The following is a 12,124-nucleotide window of genomic DNA, read 5'->3' on the forward strand; positions in this document are numbered from 1 at the left end:
GTATCACATTGTTAGAGAATTGGTACAAGAAAAGGAAATAAGATTGGAATATGTCCATAAAAAGGAACAAATTGCTGACATATTCACAAAGCCTTTACCTAAGGATGCATTCTTGTATCTAAGAGGTAAGTTAGGGGGCATTCCTCTATCTGAAGCTCACTAAAATACAGTTCTAGTGATGCATCAATAGAAACAGAATTGAAGAACTATCAGTTGATGCAACAAATAATTGAAGACATTGCATATGAATCAGTACATTAGGTACAATGTTATTCAACTATTTTGAGTTGTCTTTCGCATGTGTTGTCAAAGAAGGAGAATATACTATCATATCTTTCTAAAATTTGCAAAATAATAAGAGTTTGTGTAAGAGGGAGAGATTATTATGAAAGAGGGAGTTTGTTGTATTTGAAAAAGAAAGTGAAGTATTCTATCAATAAAAGAGTTGTTTTCAAATTTCATTCTGCTATGAGATGTTATGTTGCCATCAATGCCAAAGAGGGAGATTTTTGGATACAATTGTTTAATTTTGTGTTGTCTTTGATGTCACACAAATGTCATATCAGTCATCAGATAGTGTTTACCAAGCTCAGAAGGTTAGCAAGGCAAAGGAAAATGTCTACTAAGCTCAGAAGGTTAGCAAGGCAAATGACAGTGTCTACCGAGCTTAGAAGGTCAGCAAGGTAAAATATAGTGTTTATCAAGCTTAGATGGTCAATGAGGCAAAAGGATAGAATTTACTGAGCTCACGTGGTCATCAAAGGAAATGTGACAGAAATAGTTCTTATCGAGCTCACTCGGTCATCAAAGGGAATGTGGTAGAAGCAGTTCTTACCAAGCTCTCATGAAGGAATTTAGTTCTTACCGAGTAAACTCCATAGCCAAAGGATTTTATGGATATTGCAATGTTAACCGAGTCAAGAAGGTTAACTTAAGAAATTTCTAGAAGCATTATTTACCGAGCAGGGTTGGCCAGTAAAGGATTTTATTATTTTATGAAATAACATTTATTTGTTTAGAGTAATATCTGTAGCTGACTGATGTATGGTTTATTGGTAAATGTAACATGTAAATGGGCCAACTTGACAATCTAAATGGTATAAGTAAGAGGTCAAGTTGTGAATTCTAAGTGTGTGGAATTAATGTGATATGAAGACTAATTATTGTGGATGTGAGTTTGAAGGATGATCAAAGATCATTGAGGAGTAGCAGAGCCATATTTGATCAAGGAGGATCTAATGATGCTGAATAGAGACCTGTAACTAGCAAATTTAGTTGCATCTTGTTTAGGTCAATTCATTTTTGCTTTCTAACCATTGTAGTAGTGATTTCAAATCTCTTAATAGAGTTGGTTTAATAGCCATTTTGTAAATCCTTTAATAAGGTGACAATTCAGTTGAATTGTTCTAAAGACCTCTAGCAAGGCCACTCCTAATAGGATGATTAAATCCTCTAACAAAGTCACACCTAACAGTGTGTATTGTAACCTTTAACAGGGTTGGCTCCTAACAGGGCTCACTTCAAAAGAGTGAAAAATTGGTGACTAGTTACTTTTTGGTTTTTCCCATATTGGGTTTCCACATTAAATTTGGTGTCTCTTGTGTTCATTTTGTTTTCAATTGCATGTATGTTTTCTTGAAGATAAGTAATAGTTTAATTTACTGAGTTACAATATTTTTGTTATGTTTATTGAGTATCAGCAATAACTAAATCTTAAAGACATCTAAGGGTTATGTGGATTAATTTTTTTAAGTAACTTATTCACCCCACCCCCCCCCCCCCCCCCCCCCCTCTCAATTACTCTACCTTTAATTCCAACAATTTATATGTCAGCCTAAGCACTACATTGCTAAAGGTGAAGAAACTTTTCTTTATAGATTAAAGAAGTCTTTGTATGGTTTGAAACAATCTCTTAGGATGTGTTACCTTAAGTTTGATGCCTTTTTGTTGTAAATTGGATTTGGAAGATCAAAATCAGATCATTATGTTTATTTCAGAGTTGGAAATGGTCATCTTCTTATTGTTTCATTGTATGTTGATGATATATGTTGTTGTTTGGGAAGGGTAAGGGTATGATTTCTAATTTTAAATCTTAGTTGTCAACATAGATTGAGATCAAAGATCTTGGGGCAGCAAGGTACATCTTGGGTATGGAAATCAGTAGAGATAGGTCTAACAGAAAACTTTGGTTGAGTCAAAGTAAGTATGTGAAGTCTATGTTGGACAAGTTCAGCATGGTAGATTGTAGACCATTATGTGTTCCTATTTCTGTGGGAACAAATTTATCTGTAGATGATAGTCCAAAATCTCCTAGTGAGGTGGAGGACATGAGTAGAGTACTTTATGCTAGTGCAGTTGGTAGTCTTATGTATGCTATGGTCTATACTAGACTAGACATTGCCTAAGAAATGGGAGTTCTGAGCTAATTTATGGCTAATCTTGGATGGGTACATTGGGATGTAGTGAAGAAAGTATTCAGATATTTGAGTGGTACATCAAATTACTCCATTTTTTATCATGGTAACTCTTCTAGAGCTCTGCATTTAGTTTGTATTCATGGGTTTGTGGATTTAGATTGGGCAGATGATATTGACAATAGGAGATCCATCAATGCTTATGTGTTCACTATGTTTGGGGGTGTCATTAGTTGGATGAGTAAGCAACAACCTATGGTTGCTTTGTCCACTATAGAATCTAAGTACATGGTTGCTACTCATGCTAGTAAAGAATCCATTTGGCTTAGGAGGTTGTGTTTTGATATTGGTATTGATGCAAGATAGATTACTATTTGGTGTGACACTCAGAGTGTTATTTTCCTTGTAAAGAATCCAACTTTCCATACCAGAACGAAGCACATTGATGTGCAGTTTCACTTTGTGAGAGATATGGTAGAATATGGAAAAGTAAATTTCAAGAAGGTAGATACTATAAAGAATGTTGCAGATGCATTGATGAAACTAGTGGACACATAGAAGTTTAGATGGTGTTCAGAGTCTATGGGCCTTTTGGCCTATAGTGCTTAGTTCCTATTATGTTCTTGTTGCTTTTACAAGGTGTTTGACAAGTGGGAAAATATTTCTATTCTTTTTTTTTTGTAAATGTATTTTTTGTAAATAATGTAATTAAGGTTGAGTGCACAAGTCTAGTTGGCATGTTGATGTGTCACTCCACTTGTATGTGTCAATATCTTGAATTGTGTGTAAGGAGATCATGGCCAAAATGATTATGACATATTCTTATGATGCATAAGAGTTATCTCTGGAAGTTTTGATGATGGGTGAAGATGTGAAGACATGTGGCAATTGATCATTGAGTACTATACACTCGAGTCTCCATCTAGCACATGGGTTTAGGGTATCACCCTGAAAAAAAATTTGGGTTCCCACTTTTCCAGAGAATGGTAAAACCCTAATATGATTATTCTTTGGAAGTTTCCCTAAAATGGAAACCACATGATATAAGCATTTTTAGGGTTGCAGATTGGAGAGAGTGAAAAGTGTATTGTTGGTTACTACTAGATTAGTCTTCTGTGTCCTAAAATAACTTGCATTTCAAGTGAATTGTAACCTTTGTGTTGAAGATAATACATTGTGTAGATTTTGGAGGGGTGGTGTTGTTTTATCGAAAGGTTTTTCCCCACTGGAATATCTTTGCATTTATGTGTTTTCTTTCTCTATATATTTTTTGTATTCATGGTTGACTACAATATTATTGTTTACACAGTATCAAATCTGTAATTGTAAGAATTTAATAGGAATTTGCGCAATACTTTCCTTAAGGGATTAGTGTAGGAAGTTGTTTCCACACCTAAGTTTCCTTACAATATTGTGATACAGATTTAATTGAGATGGATTACAAAAATCATTTACTAATTTTGAAATGGGAATCTAATATAAATTGGAATGACCTTTAGAGCTACACAAATACAATAGCAGTTCCAAGATGAAGAGAATTGACAAGTTTTTCAACAATATACAAATCTCAGAGTTACAATTTTTTGATGTGTAGTTTGAAGAATTACAAAGTGATATTCTATTTTTAAGTTTCAAATAATCACCATTTTACCATTTTTCTTTTAATTTTAATTATCTCCTCCCATAACATTTCTCAAAAATAAATTATCTACCAATAATAATATTCTACTTATGCCAAACATTGTCATATTCCTGATATTTATATGTTTTTGTAGGAATAAAATCCAACCCCCAAATTTTTTTTAACCAAATCCAAACTAGTATCAGGACCAGTAGCTTAGATTTAAATCTAAGTGTTAAAGAGTGTTGTGCCACCATCAAAATATTTGGAACAGACATCTAAATAGAACTCTGATTTATACTAAAATAAATTCTTAGGTAGTAGCTAGTGAAAATTGTGGGATGTTAGATTAAATATAATAATAAGTTAATTGTTAGTTTTTGAGAAGTCATCCTCTAATTATGTTATGAATGGAAAATAGTGGCTTATATAGAGCCCACATATCTCAATGTAGGTTCCAAAAATTTGACCTCTGTCTACCTTAAGAAACTTGAGAAATATCTTGAAAAGCTACATCTCATAATATTCATTATTTTTCATGCTTTTAAATTTATTATAGAGTAAATTATTAATCAACAATCAAATTTTTGGAAATGAAATTCAAACTCCAATGGGCTTTGATAATCATCTTAGAAAAGGTGTTAGAGCTCTAGAAAATAAAGACATGAAAATTCAAGGTAAGAACACATTTTTTTAAGAATATTTCCTATTAGAGTGTAAATTTTATTTTGTTTTATAATAGATTTCCTTTCATTTCCATGATAATTTACAGATATGATAAATATTTTAGTTGTCTCTAATTATGTTTGTTTTGCAATTCTATTTCATTTGTTGTGAAGGAAAAGAATGTTATAGGCACCAACAACAAAAATACTTCTAATTGCAAAGGTGAAAATAGTCTCTTATCTGAATCTCAAATGATTTCAAATTATTTGCACCCAAATGGGCATTGAATGCAAATGAAAAGTAACTAATCCAATTTCAAAATTTTAGGTGGTAATTTTAGGAGTGTTGTTGATCAGGTGAATATACCATTGCTATGAGATGATCTTAAATCTCCAAGAAAATTTTAAATGGAGAGAGACCTATAGGTTAAGGATCAACTATGTATACTTACTCTAAATCCAATGGGTTGGGAAATTTCATTCCTGCAATAATACATGCCACAAACATTATGGTTTGTTTAGCAATTCTAGGAAAAAATTAGGAGACCTTCAGAAAAGCCATATATGATTTTTTATTGTATGGTTTGTCAAAAAGAGCTTCAAGCAAGCAGGGCCTTTGATTATCGATGGACCCCATTGTATCTCATCTCCTTTTATATAAAGTTTGTTAATTCCTTTGCTTGACTTGAGAAAGAACTTGGACATAATTTTAATTTAGTAGTCTTATATTTATTACATTTAAATATCTTCAAATTAGACTGAAGTTATATCTTACCTAACATATTGTTGTCCTCTTTTTTTTCTTTGATTTTGATGGCATTAGTTTTTTTACATTGAAGGTTGAAGCAAAACTTGTAGCATCTGCAACTAGCCTCAAGCTATAACAATCTATTATACTAAGGATGGGATGAGTTTCTCATCAAAAAAACATCAGAAACTAGATATTGATGTCCCTTTAAACTTGTGTTGGCATAATAGTTCCTTACCTAAGGCAGGACTTCTTTACGAGATAGCTTTAGAAAAAAAGATATTGAATGTAGATAGATTAAAAAGATTGGGCTTTAAAGGCCCTAACAAATGTTCATTATGTGATAAAGAGGAAGAGAATTTTTATCACATTTTACTAGCTTGAAAATTTCTTAATGTGTTGAGAATGGTTAAATAATAGATTTAATTGGATCTTAGCCCTTCCTAATTCTATTATAATTCATGTTCTAATTATGACCATCATTAAAAGGAAATGTTAATATGGGAATTAGGGAAAGAACATAATGGATAGATATTTAAATAAAAGAAAATGAAATTGAACTAGGAGCAACTAACAAATCAAATTGAGGAAATAATTATAGAAACTAGAAATAATATGCTCTTGATATAGATAAAAAAATGAGATGCATATTATCCTAAATGCAGATAAAATTTTTTGTTTCTACAAAAGGTTGGATCGCTTGGAATAGGGTCAATTGAAGGACATTTAAGTAAGTCAAGTATTGAGACTTTGAGAAAATTATCCCTTATAAGATTCTCATTCTCAAGATTCATTGGATCATCTTTTTATCTTTCTCACTACCAAGATTCCAAGGCTTCTCTTGTCCATTAACTCTTGTTGACATCTTTCATGACCTTGAAAAAGTATTTTTATCCATGATGGTAACCTTTGTCTTTATTCATTCATTAGTATCCAAAGTTTTATCATTCAAGATGTCTGGTTTTTTTCACATCAACTAGCCATTTTTTGTATGGTGGAGAACTATAGTGGTAAGGGTAGAAAAGATGGAGGTGATATTAGGCTTCATGTTTCCAAATTTGAATAAATTATCTCTTTATATTTCATCATGCTAACAAAGTGAAGAAGATGTAGCCATCTTGGGTTTTCTTCACACAAATTTGTAAAGACTTATCAAAAATTTATTCAGTAGTCAAGTGACATAGTGAGTGGTGAGTTGCTTAGCACCTTAAGGAGTTGAGTGATAGGAAATGTCAAGTTGCTTGGCAGCAATGGGACCTAAGTTATTCATTCTCCAAAGGAAAGAACTTAGCAATAGTGGACTCAGTCAACACTACACTGAGTGAACTCAATTGAAAAAGGAACCAAGTGAGCTCGATCAACTTTTTTAGGTAAGGACTAAGTGAGGCCATTAGACAAAGACAACTCGATAAACAATGAAAGAACTTGGTTAACATAGTTGTAGCTTTTTTTACACAACACAACCAAATACTGACTAAGTTAGCACAGAGAGCTTGGTAGATAAGAGAACCAAGCAATTTAGTAATAGACTTATAGTTTAGTTTCTTCCACCATTAAAATACAGAGATAAGAACAGAGACTTAGAACTTTTTTTTGCAAAAATACTAAAGAAAATGTAAAATAGATAGAAACAGAGACAACAATAAGCCAACAAATTGGAGATTAACTAATATACCTTCTTGCTTTCTTTCTATTCAAAAACCGATTCAACTAATATAGATCTAGGAGCATGTGGCTTCATCTAGAGTCAAAATACATTAACCTAAAACTTCTATTGATAATATGAACTTGCAACACAAGATAGTTGCATACAATAATGCTTGGAGCAATCACTGCTCCAACAGGACAAACAAAATGAACTTATAGAGAACAAGGAGATCTAATCATGTGTTTTTGCAACCTCTAATCTTCTTCCTAGTTTCCTAAACCTTCCTTCTTCTCTCTAAAATCTCTTCTCTCTTTAGCTGACTTATGTCCTTCTTATTATCGAATGAATGAGAAATCTACCTTTTTGTCTTGTCTCCAAAACTTTCTCTCTTATTTTGAATTTGAACTCACCTACCTTGAAAAATACTTTTTTCAGGTAGGTAAGCATTTGGCTCAAGGGGATACTGATAGTTTTCAACACTCCCCCTTTGTCTTGAACTAAAAATCAAGGATCACTCCTAATCCAAATCAACTATGCCAAGAATTCTTCTTAGGTGCACATAATTTTCTATGCCCAAAGGCTTCGTGAAAATGTTTGTTAGCTACTACTCAGACTTACAAAATTACATCTTGATTTCTCCATTCTCCACTAGCTCTCTAATGAAGTGATATCTGATCTCAATGTGCTTGCTTCTCCCATAGAAGACTGGATTCTTTGACAATGCAATTGAGGAAATATTGTCACCAAAGATTTTGGTTCCATCCTCTAGAGTTGTTTTGAGAATTACTTTCTCCCTCTTTATTTTTTGCTCATCCTGAGCTTTCTCCTCGAGCATTCCTCTACCATTTCTTCCATGACCTCTACTTCTTGAGCCTCTACGAAAGCCATTTCTTCTTGGTCCCCTACCTCTTGAATTTTCTTGAGCTTTGAAAGCTTTCTCTTGGGAAGATTTAGTTGACCTATTAATATGATGCTCATGGATTTGAAGAGTTCCTATCAACTCATCCATTGTTAATTTAGTGAGGTCATTTTCTTCCTCAATGGTCATCATGAGATTGTCATGTTTTTGAGGTAAACTTCTCAATATCTTCTCCACTATCCTTTTCTCTTCATACTCTTCTCCATTTGATTTGAGCTAGTTTATAAAATTATAAATTCTTGAGCTCAAATCTACAATAGGTTCATTATCCTTCATTTCAATGTTCTCAAACACCCTTCTAATCATTTGTATCTTCACTACTCAAAATTTATCAGTTCCTTTGAAATTTTTCTCAAGAATATCCCATGCTTCCTTTGAATAGTTAGTTGTTGCTATCTTAGGAAAAATAGCCTCTATCATTGTTTCCTCAATTAGGCTTAGGGCTTTTGCATCCCTTCTTCTTGACTCCTTTAGTTGAATCTTCTAAGGGTTGGTGAGGGAAGCATATTATGCTAGGTTGGTTACATCATTAAAAAAAATTTACCACAAGCTTCTACAAATCATTTGCAACCATAATGGTTCTCATTTTATTTGTCCAAGTGTCATAATTTTGTTTATGAAAGGACAGTGGATACTACCATGTCTTTCCTACATCTCCTTCCATGTCAAATACCCAAAAAATAAATGCCCAAACTCACAAGGATATGGGGTCTTAAAGCTCTGATACCATGTAAAGACTTCTCAAAAAAATTCTTGGCAGTCAAGTGACATAGTAAGTGTCAAGTTTCTCGGCATCTTAAGGAGCCAAGTAACAGGAAATTTTGAGTTGCTTGGTAGTAATGGGACCTAATTTATTTAGCCTCCAAAGGAAAGAGCTCAGCAATAGTGGGCTAGGTCAACACTACATTGAGTGAATTCGATTAACAAAGGAACTGAGTGAGCTTTGTCAACTTGGTTAGGTAAGGACTGAGTGAGGTTAGTAGACCAAGATGGCTTAGTAAACAATGGAAGAACTCAATTAACACAACTGCAGCTTGGTTTGCACAACACAACCAAATACTAGCCGAGTTAGCACAGATATCTCAATAGAAAAGAGAACCAAGCAATTTGGTAAAACACTTATAGTGTGGATTCTTCCACCATTAAAATACTTAATAACGAAGACTTGCAACTTTTTTTTGCACAAATACTAAACACAATGTGGAATAGATAGAAATAGACACAACAATAAGTCAACAAACTATAGATTGACTAATATGCCTATTTTCTTGCTTTCTATTCAAAAATTAATTCAACTAATACAAATTAGTGAGCATGTGGCTTCAACCAGAGTCAAAATACATTAACCTAAAACTTCTATTGATAGTATGAACTTGGAGCACAAGATGGTTGCATACAATAACACCTAGAGCAATCACTGCTTCTAGAGGACAAACAAAATGAACTTATAGAGAAAAAGGAGATTTGATCCTATATTGCTACAACCTCTGATCTTCTTCTTGGTTACTTGAACTTTCCTTCTACTCTTTGAAAGCTCTTCTTTCTTCAATTGATCTCTGTCCTTCTTCCTATCGAATGAATGAGCAATCTACCTTTTTGTCTTGTCTCAAAAACTTTTCCTCTCATTTCAAATTTGAACTCACCTACCATGATAAATACTTCTTCTAGGTAGGTGAGCATTTGTGCTCAAGGGGTAACCAATAGTTTTCAAAAAAATTCTCCTCTATTGATAGTTTAACAATATTTTAGTCTTATTATGATATAAATTTTGATGAGCTAGAGTCAAAAAAATCATTTACCAATTCTAAAATGGGCATCTGAATTGGAATAATCTTTAGAGTTGGAGAAATGCACAATATTAGAGTTGTGATTTTTGATGTACAGTTTGAAGAATTACAAAGTGATGTTCTACGGTACTTGTATTTGTACATCTATCGACAAATTTAATTTTCCTTTCTAGAAAGGGAGTATGTGTATAATGAAAATACATTTCTATTGTTTACTGCATATAGGCTATTTTACAAGCTTTATAATTGATTGCTAAAATGAAATATTCAGAATATTCGGTCTTCTTTACTTCACCATAGATCCAGAAATAGATTTGAATTGAAAACCATCCACATAATATAGATGCTACATCAGTGCCTATATAGTTTAAAGGAATTTTGTCTCTATGCGGGTATACTGATATTCTTGGGACCAATTTTCAAAGATGAATCAAAAAATTTAATTTAACTCTATTTTGTGTATTATAAAATTCATTTATGTTTATCATGCAATGTGCATTAACACCCAAATTTATTGGATTCAATTACAGAGAACCATTTTGTGGATGTCAAAGCTCTAAAAGGTTTATCATTAAACCTGATTGTGTGAATAAAAATATAGTTGTACTCTCCTTTGGGTTTCCATGGAAGAAGGATTTTTAGGGGAAGATAAAAAAAAAGAGGAAAGATAACAAGTGCAAATAGTCTATAAATGACAATAAACATGATCTACCTACAAATCTCCATGGCATTGACCTTCCACAAGGTTATAAGCCTAAGAAATAGCCATTGACAATTTCCTTGGTTCATGTTTCCCAATTTCATTATACCAAAGAATACCCTCTTGCACTTCCTCCATAACATATGCACTAGAATCAATATACCTCTCTATAGGTCTACAAATTGTAATTTTGCAAATGTCTATAAAATTATAGTAGAGATAGAAGAAGGTCAAGCTTAATTACCAAAGGGCTCAATTAAATTTTTATGGTTCCAAGTCTATTTTATCTTTAACCTATGCTATTCTAGTAGCAATTTATTCACAACTATATTGCAATGTTTGATCTTTTGATTTTGAAGGGATACAAACGTAGAAGGATCTACAATATGAAAGGATGCTTTAAAAAATTGTACAAATATAAGACTTCTACAACTCTAAGAAAATTAGAGAATTTTAAATAATCTAGATTACTTAAAGTATTATTTCCAATTTTATTGTAAATAACATTCTATATGCAGGCACTATTCTATTGCACAAATCACATGTTTGAAATCATTTTGATATGCTAATTTGTCCCATTTAAAAATAATTCAAACTAAAATAGTGTATTAGGCCAAAAAAAAATTACACATATACATTTATTTTTATTGGATGCACAAGTTTTTCGAAGGATTTGATGCTCTGAAACTTTAAGTCTTAGAAAACACTAAACAATACCAATACAATTAAAAGTATTGAAGAAAATGAGAACATACCAGACTTAAATTACAATTTTGAATCAAAAATCTATTCCTAATATCTATAAGTATATAAAAATATAATATCTTGCAACAAAGAATATATTCAATTAGATTGTAAAACAACTTTACAAGACAAAATTGTATTGTTTATAAAATAAACTTCTCCTATGGCCCCCCTATTCTACTAAGAACCCTTCCTTTTAGTGTCACTCACTTCTCCATAAAACACTACTCTTTGATCATGTTTCCTATTCATTCTTGTACACTCTTTCCTTTCATGATATCTACCCCTCTCTACACACTTGCAACCACACAACACCCACTTCTTTAACATTCTGCAACCACCACTTTATTGATCATACCAACAACCTCCTTGTTTTCATGACTAATTTCATCATTTTACAACTCATTTCACTTGAATTGAGTCTTTATCTACCAATTTGCATAGGTCCAAAAAAAATTTCAACAAATTCATTTCACAATTAGCTTGGAATCATGATTTTTGGTGGAGTTATTCTATCAAATAGCTCACATGCTCTTCCTATGCTTCCATTTGGTACAAGTTGGGAGGAAATTACAGTAAGTTGTGGATTCCAGCTTTGCATCCCTCAAGTGAATTTTCTCCAATGTTTCTGTGGCTAAAAGTTATTCCACATGCCATGTTTAGGATTTTAAATTTGGAAGATATGTCGGCTAAATGAGCTAAGAATAACCCGCATCTTATTATACCTTGAAAAATTTTTACATACTCCTAAGCTATGTGGGTGAGCATTTCTTTGAGCCACTATGTGAAACAACTAAAGAGCTTGGCTAAACTCATTTTCTTGAGAGAAAAAAGAGAATACCACAATCTTTTATGGATTCACCTGTAAGGTATCTATG

Source organism: Cupressus sempervirens, chromosome 3 (assembly GCF_028749045.1).
Source record: "Cupressus sempervirens isolate cs-2001-9-10 chromosome 3, ASM2874904v1, whole genome shotgun sequence".
Lineage (NCBI taxonomy): Eukaryota > Viridiplantae > Streptophyta > Pinopsida > Cupressales > Cupressaceae > Cupressus > Cupressus sempervirens.